Raw genomic sequence first — 14,904 nt, 5'->3', positions numbered from 1 at the left:
CCACATGATAAGAGCGAGACATGTTTTATTATAACGGCAGTCAAGCGTCGATCATCATGTCACCAGAATAAGACCCTCGATATTTACTGGAAATGACACCATCCCATCCCATGACATCAAGTTAATGTGGATATGATGGTAGTTAAATCAATAAATTGCCCTTTAAGTGTTTCCACAGCTATTTCTCGCATAATTAATTTTATCGACACAAAAATATCCCAACATGTTAAACAAACACACGGTCTGTGGACATTTATTATTATTTTCCTGAAACGTAATGTTTCCATCAAAGCTGTGGTGATCTCATTAATATGACAAGCATAAATATATATATAATAATATATATATATATATAGAGTCATATATATAGAGATCATATATATATATATATATATATATATATATATATATATATTGAATGCTTGTCATATTAATGAGATCATATTTCATTTTAACCCTAGGTGGCCTCATGCCAACAGACTTTTCATGAAGGAATGATGGAAATGAGGTCATACTATTTGTAAATAGCCAATAATATTCTAGGAGGAAATAGTGGCGCTCTAACTTTTGTCCATCAAGTGAAGTGAAGTGCATCCTCTCAAATCTACCGAGAGAGACAGAGAGATAGAGAGATAGAGAGAGGGGGGGGAGAGAGAGAGACGAGAGAGAGAGAGAGAGAGAGAGAGAGAGAGAGAGAGACGAGAGAGAGAGAGAGGAGAGGAGACAGAGAGAGAGGGAGAGGGAGAAAGAGAGAGAGAGGGGGAGAGAGGGGGAGAGAGAGAGGGAGAGAGAGAGAGAGACAGAGAGAGAGGGAGAGGGAGAAAGAGAGAGAGAGGGGGAGAGAGAGGGAGAGAGAGAGAGAGACAGAGAGAGAGAGGGAGGGAGAGAGAGAGAGAGGGAGAGAGAGAGGAGAGAGAAAGGGAGAGAGAGAGAGAGAGAGGGAGAGAGAGAGGAGAGAGAAAGGGAGAGAGAGAGTGACAGGGAGAGAGAGAGGGAGAGAGAGAGAGAGAGAGAGACAGGAGAGAGAGAGGGGGGAGGGAGAGAGAAAGGGAGAGAGAGAGAGAGAGTGACAGGGAGAGAGAGAGGGAGAGAGAGAGAGAGAGAGAGAGCTGCCTGCTTGCCCTGACACACAAACCGCTGTGCCAATAGACGTATGACTATCTAATTAAACTGGTACCACGTAATCCCTCGAACCCCCCTCCCCCTCCTTAAATCCCCTCTACTCCGCACAACTAGCTAAAACCAACTCTCTCTCTCTCTCTCTCCCTCTCTTATCCCAGTGGAAGCCCGCGCCCTCCCAGCCGTTAGCTGCCTCGCTCCGGTCTGCTTGTTGTTGTCTCACGGGGCTTGAGTGTGACGTTGTGACGGTATCATGGTTTACAGGGCTCCGTCGCAGTAGCAGCATAAGAAGAGGAAGGAGCAGGACAGTAGCTGTGTGTACCAAGCAGCCAGTCCGGATTCTCTTCCATCTCCCATCCTATCGACCGGAGGACGCAGCCAGAACAAGCCGAGCATCCACTCATCTAGTCCCGTCTCTCTCTGGTCTGTCGTCCCTCATTGCTACGCTCGGTGATCATCAGCTCTGCGGAGCTCTCTGTTTGATAAAAGGTAAGAATTTACCGAATGAATGAATGATGCTTGTTCGCATTTGCCTGAAATATTTATATCGGTGTTTAATAGTTAATGGTTTGACATCGTTGCAGGGGCTCTTTCTGAACTTGAGTTCCCCATCTCGAATACAGCGTGTCTTCTCTGAGATGTGCTAAAAGGAATAATGTGGCCAAATAAAATTATTTATATAATTTTGTCTTGGAAAACCATCGTTTTCATTATATAGGCTGAATGATAATTAGTAGTTTTTTTTTTTTTCCTCTGAATTATTATAGACTGTGCAATGCTTGGATGGTAGCGTTTTCCATATGGCCTAGCTTCAGTATTCTGCATAAAGCGGATTAATTTCATGATTGCAAAACAACAACCAGATCATAAATATGATTAGCATTTTTATGAATGACGAGCGTCTATTGAAATGTGCTCTGGGGTGTGATAACAGAATGGGGGGATGTGACAGTAACAGCCACGATGCGACGCGCTTGGTGTACTCCTCGGAATCTCTCTCTCTGTCTCTTCCTCTCTCCTCTTCTCGTCCGACTATCATGTCAAGTCTTTCTCTTTCTCTTCTTCTAATCCTTTTCAGACGATGTCACGCTGTTGTTTGGGAATTGTATGATTGTTTAATTGTATAGGCTATGGAATGTGATATATGACGCGCTGTACAGTAGTCTACAGTAGGTCATATCACTGTGTGTGAACGCAGTGACGTTCAGAATGATGTTTTTAATAATTATACATGTGGCTCCGAGGTTTATGCTAACTTAATGATTTTCCCCATAGCGGAACATTTATTTATTATGTATTTGTTGACAGTGATATGGGCCTGGGTCTATACTGTTGTAGCCTACTCAATCTAAAGATGGGAATAAGAAAAAAACATATTAAATATATGCTTCGGCATATACTATTTAGATGTTATACGATATAAGCCTAATATCATAGCCTATTCTTGCAAAAGTCGATATAAAACAGCAGAATAGGCTATTTTATCCCATAAATGTGCTCTCGGCTCGTCTTGTCAGTTTACTTCCTCTCTGCCTGTTAATAAAGCCATGTCAGTAATGATTTACGAGTCACTAAAATCCCGGTTTGTATCATTTCATCGACACTTAAGAAAGCTGCTGGTAGTGCTTACCGGTAGTTGAGTGGCACGGTGAGGGAGAGAATTGATGGAGCTGTACCTACCGATAGATGGCGGCCTATTTCACTCCATGCGCTCGTTATGGCGGCCGTTCCAGACGCATGCGGGGGTCTGGTAGCATGACTTAATTGCATGTGATAAATATGACTGTATGAGCTGCAAGGAGTGCCATCTGTAGCCTATAGGAAAGGTGGTGGATGAAGCTGCCCTTAGACAGATCTAAGGTCAGAGTTTTATGCATTGAAATGGTTATTAATACAGCTAGGTGGGACAACCACATAGCACAGCTATCTCCTATGTGGCCTGATGTACTTCAACAGACTACTATCTTATCTCCTATGTGTGCAAATTAGGGGTAAGAGCCTTGCTTAAGGGCACATCAAAATATTTTTCACCTTCTCAGCTCAGGTATTCGAACCAGCAAGCTTTCAGTTACTGGTCCAAGGGTCTAACCACTAGTCTACCTGCCGCCCTACACGTGCGCACACACACACACACACACACACACACACACACACACACACACACACACACACACACACACACACACACACACACACACACACACACACACACACACACACACACACACACACACACACACACACACACACACACACACACACACACACACACACACACACACACACACACACACACACACACACAAACACTCTTGCCAAGCAGCCCCTCCACATCTCCCACTCTACCAGGGCTTTCTCTCTCTCTCTTTGTGTAAGCCCCATAACAGAAGACCTTGGCTTGGCTAGAGATACAGCTTAAGCCAGCCCTCCCTCTGCTACAGCATTCTGCTTGTGGATCTATGGCTGACATGATGGATGAGTTTGGTAGTGGGGTGTCTTGTTGGGTGCTTTGAACTTGAAAGGGTAAACACAGTTGGAGTCACTAGCAGGTACATTTGAGTTAAAATGCCATAAAAGAGAAGTTCTCACTACGTTGCTTCCTTAAAGTCCCCGTTTTTAAATTGAAAAGCAAACATTTCAGTCTACCAGCCGATGTTTCAATTAGAATAAAATATTAGATTTTCACTTTAACAAGACACTTTTTGCAAGCAAGCGAGGTGTGGGAACTCCTACTGCTCCTGTCATTGGTTGGGATCAGGTCCTTGCCGTTCTGCCGCTATGATCAGATTGTCAAAAATTGCAGGACAACAGTTGTGATTGTCTATTCCATATTGTTCATTTTACTTTGACCTGTTCTGTTTTTAGGATCTGTTGTTTGATCCCTACATGTGTGGTTCCCACTGTGAAGCATGGAGAAGGAAGTGTGATGGTGTGGGGGTACTTTGCTGGTGACACTCTCAGTGATTGGTTTAGAATTCAAGACACACTTAACCAGCATGGCTACCACAGCATTCTGCAGCGATACGCCATCCCATCTGGTTTGCGCTTAGTGGGACTATAATTTGTTTTTCAAAAGGACAATGGCTATTTGACCAAGAAGGAGAGCGATGGAGTTCTGCATTAGATGACTTGGCCTCCACAATCATCTAAACTCGACCCAATAGAGATGGTTTGGGATGAGTTGGACCGCAGAGTAAAGGAAAAGCAGTCAACAAGTGCTCAGCATATGTAGGAACTTCTTCAAGACTGTTGGAAAAGCATTCCAGGTGACTACCTCATGAAGCTGGTTGAGAGAATGCCAAGAGTTTGCAAAGCTGTCATCAAGGCAAAGGGTGGCTACTTTGAAGAATCTAAAATATATTTTTATTTGTTTAGCACTTTTATTGCTTACTACACGATTCCATATGTGTTATTTCATAGTTTTGTTGTCTTCGCTATTAGTCTACAATGTAGAAAGTAGTAAAAATAAAGACAAATCCTTGAATGAGTAGGTGTATCCAAACTTTTGACTTCTACTGTATATCAATAAAAATAAGTTATTTGTTTAGATAGAGTCATGGATATGTTTTTATAATTCTTCAAAGTCCTAGAAAATACATTTTGCCATTTTCATTTCCATTACAATAAAAATATAAAAACTTTTTTTGTAGATTCGATTAGTAATATTAGTTATAGTAATTATAGTAATTAATAAAGTCTAGTTACAGCTTATTTTGACAAAGTAGAAACGAAAGAGATTATAATAATATAAACAGCCAAGTCACGGGTCAAATGATTTGCTGTATTCCTAAACAAAAACACCAGTGTATGAACAATTGTGATGAATTGCATAAAGAAATAGCATATTTAAAATTGACATTTTATTATGTTACTAGTTTTTTTGCTTAGTAGCTAGAACAATACTGCCGTACAAGTGGTGCTGAATTCATGGACAGTATAGATATTCTTGAGAAATAAAATACAAATATATATTTGACAAAGGTAAGTGTTATAGAAATGGCAGAATATGCTTTTTCTGATATTATATTTAAATCAAAAATGTTTTACCTGCATGTGACTCTGAAGGAGGATTTGATAAAGTGATGCTCCTTTCCCGGCATCTGTAAATTTGCACCCATCTCTTCATGTACAATTTGACAACTGACAGGTCTAATATTGTCCCTCAATAGATCATTGTCAATGTAATTTTATCTATAGGCTAACTCTTATCATGTGTGGAATTAGTTTCAGTATAGTTTAGGTGTATAGTGGTCAAAAGTTTTGAGAATGACGCAAATATTAATTTTCACAAAGTTTGCTGCTTCAGTGTCTTTAGATATTTTTGTCAGATGTTACTATGGAATATTGAAGTATAATTATAAGCATTTCATAAGTGTCAAATGCTTTTATTGACAATTACATGAAGTTGATGCAAAGAGTCAATATTTTCAGTGTTGACCTTTCTTTTTCAAGAACTCTGCAATCCGCCCCGGCATGCTGTCAATTAACTTCTGGGCCACATCCTGACTGATGGCAGCCCATTCTTGCATAATCAATGCTTGGAGTTTGTCAGAATTTATGGGTTTTTGTTTGTCCACCCGCCTCTTGAGAATTGACCACAAGTTCTCAATGGGATTAAGGACTGGGGAGTTTCCTGGCCATGGACCCAAAATATCGATGTTTTGTTCCCCAAGCCACTTAGTTATCACTTTTGCCTTATGGCAAGGTGCTCCATCATGCTGGAAAAGGCATTGTTCGTCACCGAGCTGTTCCTGGATGGTTGGGAGAGGTTGCTCTCGGAGGATGTGTTGGTACCATTCTTTATTCATGGCTGTGTTCTTAGCCTGTTGCGGATAGGGGGCAGTATTTGCACGGCCGGATAAAAAACGTACCCGATTTAATCTGGTTACTACTCCTGCCCAGTAACTAGAAGATGCATATAATTATTTGATTTGGATAGAAAACACCCTAAAGTTTCTAAAACTGTTTGAAAGGTGTCTGTGAGTATAACAGAACTCATATGGCAGGCCAAAACCTGAGAAGATTCCAAACAGGAAGCGCCCTCTCTGACCATTTCTTGGCCTTCTTGATCATCTCTATCCAAAACAAAAGATCTCTGCTGTAACGTGACATTTTCTACGGCTCCCATAGGCTCTTAGAAGGCAGCAGAACATTGAATGAATACTCTCCAGTCTCTGGCTGAAAAACAGTAGCGCATTTGGTAAGTGGTCGATCTGAGAACAATGAGACTGGCTCGCGCGTGCACGAGACGACTCCATGTTTACATTTTCAGTCTTTGAACGAAAACCGGGTTTCCCGGTCGGAATATTATCGCTTTTTTACGAGAAAAATCGCATAAAAATTGATTTTAAACAGCGTTTGACATGCTTCGAAGTACGGTAATGGAATATTTTGAATTTTTTTGTCACGAAACGCACCGGGCGCGTCACCCTTCTTTACCCTTCGGATAGTGTCTTGAACGCACGAACAAAACGCCACTATTTGGATATAACTATGGATTATTTGGAACCAAACCAACATTTGTTATTGAAGTAGAAGTCCTGGGAGTGCATTCTGACGAAGAACAGCAAAGGTGATCCAATTTTTCTTATAGTAAATCTGAGTTTGGTGAGTACCAAACTTGGTGGGTGTCAAAATAGCTAGCCTGTGATGGCCGGGCTATCTACTCAGAATATTGCAAAATGTGCTTTCACCGAAAAGCTATTTTAAAATCGGACATAGCGATTGTATAAAGGAGTTCTGTATCTATAATTCTTAAAATAATTGTTATGTTTTTTGTGAACGGTTATCGTGAGTAATTTAGTAAATTCACCGGAAGTGTTCGGTGGGAATGCTAGTCACATGCTAGTCACATGCTAATGTAAAAAGCTGTTTTTTGATATAAATATGAACTTGATTGAACAAAACATGCATGAATTGTATAACATAATGTCCTAGGAGTGTCATCTGATGAAGATCATCAAAGGTTAGTGCTGTTTTTAGCTGTGGTTTTGGTTTTTGTGACATTATATGCTAGCTTGAAAAATGGGTGTCTGATTATTTCTGGCTGGGTACTCTGCTGACATAATCTAATGTTTTGCTTTCGTTGTAAAGCCTTTTTGAAATCGGATAGTGTGGTTAGATAAAGGAGAGTCTTGTCTTTAAAATGGTGTAAAATAGTCATATGTTTGAGAAATTGAAGTAATAGCATTTCTAAGGTATTTTGAATATCGCGCCACGGGATTCCACTGGCTGTTGAGTAGGTGGGACGCAAGCGTCCCACCTAGCCCAGAGAGGTTAGGCAAAATTGTGAGTGAGCCCACTCCCTTGGCTGAGAAGCAACCCCACACATGAATGGTCTCAGGATGCTTTACTGTTGGCATGACACAGGACTGATAGTAGCGAACACCTTGTCTTCTCCGGACAAGCTTTTTTCCGGATGCCCCAAACAATCGGAAAGGGGATTCATCAGAGAAAATGACTTTACCCCAGTCCTCAGCAGTCCAATCCCTGTACCTTTTGCAGAATATCAGTCTGTCCCTAATGTTTTTCCTGGAGAGAAGTGGCTTCTTTGCTGTCCTCCTTGACACCAGGCTATCCTCCAAAAGTCTTCGCCTCACTGTGCGTGCAGATGCACTCACACCTGCCTGCTGCCATTCCTGAGCAAGCTCTGTACTGGTCGTGCCCGATCCCGCAGCTGACTCAACTTTAGGAGACGGTCCTGGCGCTTGCTGGACTTTTTGGGCGCCCTGAAGCCTTCTTCACAACAATTGAACCACTCTCCTTGAAGTTCTTGATGATCCGATAAATGTTTGATTTAGGTGCAATCTTACTGGCAGCAATATCCTTGCCTGTGAAGCCCTTTTTGTGCAAAGCAATGATGACGGCACGTGTTTCCTTGCAGGTAACCATGGTTGACAGAGGAAGAACAATGATTCCAAGCACCACCCTCCTTTTGAAGCTTCCAGTCTGTTATTCGAACTCAATCAGCATGACAGAGTGATCTCCAGCCTTGTCCTCGTCAACACTCACACCTGTGTTAACGAGAGAATCACTGACATGATGTCAGCTGGTCCTTTTGTGGCAGGGCTGAAATGCAGTGGAAATGTTGTTTTGGTATTCAGTTCATTTCCATGGCAAAGAGGGACTTTGCAATTCATCTGATCACTCTTCATAACATTCTGGAGTATATGCAAATTAACATCATACAAACTGAGGCAGCAGGCTTTGTGAAAATTAATATGTGTGTCATTCTCAAAACTTTTGGCCACGACAGTAGTTTCAATGGGCACACTGACTGACATTGTTTGTTTCCCCCTCATCAAGTTAGAGTCCAGGATATATTTGCCATTATTCTAAAGGCCTACTGCAACACATGATGTTTTCATTTCCCTTACAATACATTTGATTAATAATAGAGTTAGGGTTAAAAAAAAGTCCTTTAACATCTTATTTTTACAAAGTTAAATGTCAAAGAGAATGGTATCAACCCGCAAGGCACGCTGTCAAATGATTAACATGAGCGCCAACACTGATAAATAAGGCATAACACAACCTCATCATTAAACTATTGTCTTTCTAAATTAAATCAACCTCTTCACCCTCCTTATCATTCAGTTAGGCCTCATTTAAATTACATTGTGAAGTAAGGTGCACAATTATTGCCCATTCTTCCATTTGTCATTCATTCAGTGAGGAGAGAGAGAGACGCATTAGCGCCTGGCTGGCTACCAAAGTCCTACAGTAAATTGTCTTGGAGCCTGGCTGGGTATCAACATCCTACAGCACATTGTCTTGGAGCCTGGCTGGGTAACAACATCCTGCAGCACATTGTCTTGGAGCCTGGCTGGGTATCAACATCCTACAGCACATTGTCTTGGAGCCTGGCTGGGTAACAACATCCTACAGTAAATTGTCTTGGAGCCTGGCTGGGTACCAACGTCCTACAGCACATTGTCTTGGAGCCTGGCTGGGTAACAACATCCTGCAGCACATTGTCTTAGAGCCTGGCTGGGTATCAACATCCTACAGCACATTGTCTTGGAGCCTGGCTGGGTAACAACATCCTGCAGCACATTGTCTTGGAGCCTGGCTGGGTAACAACATCCTGCAGCACATTGTATTGGAGCCTGGCTGGGTAACAACATCCTGCAGCACATTGTCTTAGAGCCTGGCTGGGTAACAACGTCCTGCAGCACATTGTCTTGGAGCCTGGCTGGGTATCAACGTCCTACAGCACATTGTCTTGGAGCCTGGCTGGGTAACAACATCCTGCAGCACATTGTCTTAGAGCCTGGCTGGGTAACAACGTCCTGCAGCACATTGTCTTGGAGCCTGGCTGGGTACCAACGTCCTACAGCACATTGTCTTGGAGCCTGGCTGGGTAACAACATCCTACAGTAAATTGTCTTGGAGCCTGGCTGGGTACCAACGTCCTACAGCACATTGTCTTGGAGCCTGGCTGGGTACCAACGTCCTACAGCACATTGTCTTGGAGCCTGGCTGGGTAACAACATCCTACAGTAAATTGTCTTGGAGCCTGGCTGGGTACCAACGTCCTACAGCACATTGTCTTGGAGCCTGGCTGGGTAACAACATCCTACAGTAAATTGTATTGGAGCCTGGCTGGGTAACAACATCCTACAGTAAATTGTCTTGGAGCCTGGCTGGGTACCAACGTCCTACAGCACATTATCTTGGAGCCTGGCTGGGTACCAACGTCCTGCAGCACATTGTCTTGGAGCCTGGCTGGGTAACAACATCCTACAGTACATTGTCTTGGCAGGTTAAGTTGGGAAAGTGTAAAAAAAAAAACAGAACAAGTACAAAGGCTCTAAATACTTCTCTGTTTGTCATTTCAAAATTAGGACAAATGAGCAAATATGTGTAAAATACAAACATTTAGGAAAAGTCAGGGGAGGAACATGACATAAGGCTTTTTAATGGGGGCGTATTTATTTGTATTTAAAAATCAAACATCAGTGGCTGTTGGCCTGTTGGCAGTTATAGTGTTAAACGACTAGCACACAGCTCAGATACCCATCCATACCCCACAAGACATGCCACCAGAGGTCTGTTTAAACTACTAGCACACAGCTCAGATACCCATCCATACCCCACAAGACATGCCACCAGAGGTCTGTTTAAACTACTGGCACACAGCTCAGATACCCATCCATACCCCACAAGACATGCCACCAGAGGTCTGTTTAAACTACTAGCACACAGCTCAGATACCCATCCATACCCCACAAGACATGCCACCAGAGGTCTGTTTAAACTACTAGCACACAGCTCAGATACCCATGCATACCCCACAAGACATGCCACCAGAGATCTGTTTAAACTACTAGCACACAGCTCAGATACCCATCCATACCCCACAAGACATGCCACCAGAGGTCTGTTTAAACTACTAGCACACAGCTCAGATACCCATACATACCCCACAAGACATGCCACCAGAGGTCTCTTCACAGTCCCCAAGTCTAGAACAGACTACGGGAGGCTCACAGTACTACATAGAACCATGACTACATGGAACTCTATTCCACATCAGGTAACTGATGCAAGAAGTAAAATCATATTTAAAAAAAAAAAAAACTGATAAAAATATACCTTATTGAACAGAGGGATTGTGAAGAGACACAGATACAGGTACAAACATGCATACAAACACACATAACATACACACTATACACACACATAACATACACACTATACACACACATAACATACACACTATACACACACATAACATACACACTATACACACACATAACATACACACTATACACACACATAACATACACACACTAGAGAGAAGAAGAGAGAGTACACAGCGGTAGAGAGAAGGAGAGAGAGACAGACAGAGAGACAGAGGTAGAGAAAGAGACAGAGAGAAAGACAGAGAGAGAGAGGCAGAGAGAGAGAGGTAGAGGTAGAGAGAGACAGGTAGAGAGAGCGGTAGAGAGAGATGTAGAGAGAGACAGGTAGAGAGAGACAGGTAGAGGTAACAGAGAGAGGTAGAGAGGTAGAGGTAACAGAGAGAGGTAGAGAGGTAGAGGTAACAGAGAGAGGTAGAGAGGTAGAGGTAACAGATATGAGGTAACCGAGTCAGATTGGAATAGCAGGGGGCTCTGACCATACAAATAATCTGAGAGAAATAAGAACAATGAAAATAAGGAAGAGAGGAGAAGAAAGTGACTGTGTCTGCAAGGTGGAGACAATGGGAAAGTGAGAGTAAGAGAGAGAAATGGAGAGAAAGGGAGAGAAAAGAGAAACAGAGAGAGAGAAACTAGTTCACTATACAGTAGGTGTACACCCACTCTACTCAGGTTAAGGCATTGTTACTCGCCCCCGCAATGTCAAACACACACCACGCAACACACACACACACACACACACACCACGCACACACGTACACACACACAGCACCCAACACACATACACACCACGCAACACACACACGCCACGCAACACACAGACACACACACACACCACGCAACACACACACACACCACACACACACACACACACACACACACACACACACACACACACACACACACACACACACACACACACACACACACACACACACACACACCACACCACCGCCAACTTTCATCAGAAAGGCCCACTCAGCGAGAATTTCCCCTTCACCAGATATCATGTGGCTCTGTGTGTATTTGTCACTGAGAGGGCTGAGCTGAGAGAGAGGCTGAGCTGAGAGAGAGGCTGAGCTGAGAGAGAGGCTGAGCTGAGAGAGAGGCTGAGCTGAGAGAGAGGCTGAGCTGAGAGAGAGGCTGAGCTGAGAGAGAGGCTGAGCTGAGAGAGAGGCACTAGCTAGCTGGGAGTCCTTTCCCACAACACACTCTCCCTCACTCTTTCTCTCTCTCTCTCTCTCTCCCTCACTCTTTCTCACTCTCTCTCTCTCCCTCATTCTTTCTCTCTCTCTCTCTCTCCCTCTCTCTCTCTCTCTCTCTCTCTCCCTCACTCTTTCTCTCTCTCTCTCTCTCTCTCTCTCTCTCTCCCTCACTCTTTCTCTCTCTCTCACTCTCTCTCTCTCCCTCATTCTTTCTCTCTCTCTCTCTCTCTCTCTCCCTCACTCTTTCTCTCTCTTTCTCTCTCTCTTTCTCACTCTCTCTCCCTATCACTCTCTCTCCCAACCCTCCCTCTCTCTCCCTCACTCCTTCTCTCTCTTTCTCGCTGTCTCTTTCTCTTTTTCTCCCTATCCCTCTCTCTCCCTCACTATTTCTCTCTTGCTTTCTCACTCTCTCTCCCTATCCCTCACTCTCTCTTTGTCGCTGTCTCTTTCTCTCTCTCTGAATTCAATTCAATTCAAGGGGCTTTAATGGCAAAGCAAGTGAAGTAGATAATAAACTAAAGTGAAATAAACAATAACAGAATAGTATTTCATGCCAGGATTGGTTGCTTTCACCTGTCACCTGTGTTTTCATATCATTTCAGACGGAAGAGGAAAAAGGGGTATGAGTATTGAGATGTACGTTTCCAAGGAGAAAAGGACAGAGAGAGAGATAGATGGATAGTGTGGTCTGTGTGTGTGTGGGGGTGTGTGTGTGTGGCGTGGTGTGTGTGTGTGTCTGTGTGTTGCGTGGCGTGTGTGTGTTGCGTGGTGTGTATGTGTGTTGGGTGCTGTGTGTGTGTACGTGTGTGTGTGTGTGTGTGTGTGTGTGTGTGTGTGTGTGTGTGTGTGTGTGTGTGTGTGTGTGTGTGTGTGTGTGTGTGTGTGTGTGTGGTTGTTTTAGGGGTTAGTGCAGCTTTAATATTGCAGATAGATTGTAGCTTCCATCAATGTTATTGTCTTCATCATATCCAATCCCCCATATAATTTTTTTGGGACACACCTACTCATTCAAGGGTTATTCTTTATTTTTACTATTTTCTACATTGTAGAATAATAGTGGAGACTTCAACACTATAAGATACGCCATCCCATCTGGTTTGCGCTTAGTGGGACTATCATTTGTTTTTCAACAGGACAATGACCCAAAACACACCTCCAGGCTGTGTAAGGGCTATTTGACCAAGAAGGAGAGTGTTGGTGCTGCATCAGATGACCTGGCCTCCACAATCACCCGCCCTCAACCCAAATGAGATGGTTTGGGATGAGTTGGACCACAGAGTGAAGGAAAAGCAGTCAACAAGTGCTTAGCATATGTGGGAACTCCTTCAAGACTGTTGGAAAAGCATTCCTCATGAAGCTGGTTGAGAGAATGCCAAGAGTTTGCAAAGCTGTCATCAAGGCAAAGGGTGGCTACTTTGAAGAATCTAAAATCTAAAATATATTTTGATTTGTTTAAAACTTTTTTGATTACTACATGATTCCATGTGTGTTATTTCATAGTGTTGATGTCTTCACTATTATTCTACAATGTAGAAAATAGTAAAAAAAAATAAAGAAAATCCCTTGAATGAGTAGGTGTATCCAAACTTTTGACTGGTACTGTATATACTGTCAGTTATAAACACTTCTGTCCTCGTTAAAAACAAGATATCATCCAAAAGGCTTTGATTACATTTTCAATATCCTCGCCAACGTGGAAATTCTTTAAGTGTAATATACTGTATATGCCAATTATGTGATAGTCCGACCACATTCTGTCCCCATCAACACTTTTTTAACTTTTGGTGCCAGCGAGAATGACATAAGAAAGTAGTCAAGACGACTAGTTTGATTGAGCCTCTGCCATGTATATCTCACTAGGTCAGGGTATTAAACCTCCTCCATGTATATCTCACTAGGTCAGGATATTAAACCTCCTCCATGTATATCTCACTAGGTCAGGATATTAAACCTCCTCCATGTATATCTCACTAGGTCAGGATATTAAACCTCCTCCATGTATATCCCACTAGGTCAGGATATTAAACCTCCTCCATGTATATCTCACTAGGTCAGGGTATTAAACCTCCTCCATGTATATCTCACTAGGTCAGGGTATTTAAGCCTCCATATATCCACAAGTTCCATTATAACCATGACATTCATGGCTTCCTTAAGTCCCAGAGGGTGATAGTTTGTAGTGTGATTTCCTTTACGGTCCATTGAGGTATTTAAAACCATATTATAATCTCCCACCATAATAATAGCCTTGTGTTGCTTGTAGGCTTGATAAATTATTATAAATATTTTCAAAGAAACGTGGATCATCATTATTTGCACCGTATAGATTCATGAGCCAAATCTGTTTATGGTCCAATAACATATTTAAAATCATCCATCTTCCTTGAGGATCTGTTTGGACAATTAAATTAGCATATTCGGATCAAAATTACTGTTAATTAATATCATCACACCTTTTGAATTTCTTTGAACATTGGAGAAAAATTGGAGAAAAATATTATGCCCTCCCCCCCCCGAATCCTTTTTCCACACATTTTTTATCTAAAATTAAAAATCCCTGTAAACAATAGATATTATATTCCTTCTCTTTTAACCGGGTAAATACTGATCGTCTTTCCTTATTATCTGCTAGGCCATTACAGTTGTAACTGGCTATACTTATTTCACCACTTACCATAATAAGATACAAGTTTCAAAATATATTTCTCATTATATAGGTTTGCAAACTCACCATTAAAAAGTACCATAGTGATTGAGCGTCCATATAGCTGTACTATGACATTTGCATTGCTACTAAGTCAACTTCCCGATTGTTCCCCGCTATTGCACCCGCAAATTGGGTTGTCATCCCAGTGACCGGCAGACCACCCCCAGACCCCCCGGATCCCAGGGCCCCTGAGAGACCAGGACCCATCCTTGGAAAAGAGCACACAATG

At 42.5% G+C, this 14,904-nt stretch overlaps 1 protein-coding gene across 2 annotated transcripts in view; it reads left to right on the top strand.

Moving 5' to 3' along the window:
- Positions 1–1,149: 1,149 nt before the first annotated feature.
- Positions 1,150–14,904, top strand: part of LOC106589084 (hippocalcin-like protein 1) — an 84,530-nt gene continuing 70,775 nt past the window's right edge. For both annotated transcript variants that reach the window (XR_014382966.1, XM_045709613.2), the window contains exon 1: positions 1,150–1,608. The gene's annotated coding sequence lies outside the window, so the exon portion shown is untranslated. The remainder of the gene's footprint in view (positions 1,609–14,904) is intronic.

Source organism: Salmo salar, chromosome 27 (genome assembly GCF_965601325.2).
Source record: "Salmo salar chromosome 27, fSalSal1, whole genome shotgun sequence".
NCBI classification, from domain to species: domain Eukaryota; kingdom Metazoa; phylum Chordata; class Actinopteri; order Salmoniformes; family Salmonidae; genus Salmo; species Salmo salar.
The sequence above is the reverse complement of the archived record's forward strand: the minus strand, read 5'-3'. Positions and strand labels throughout refer to the sequence as shown.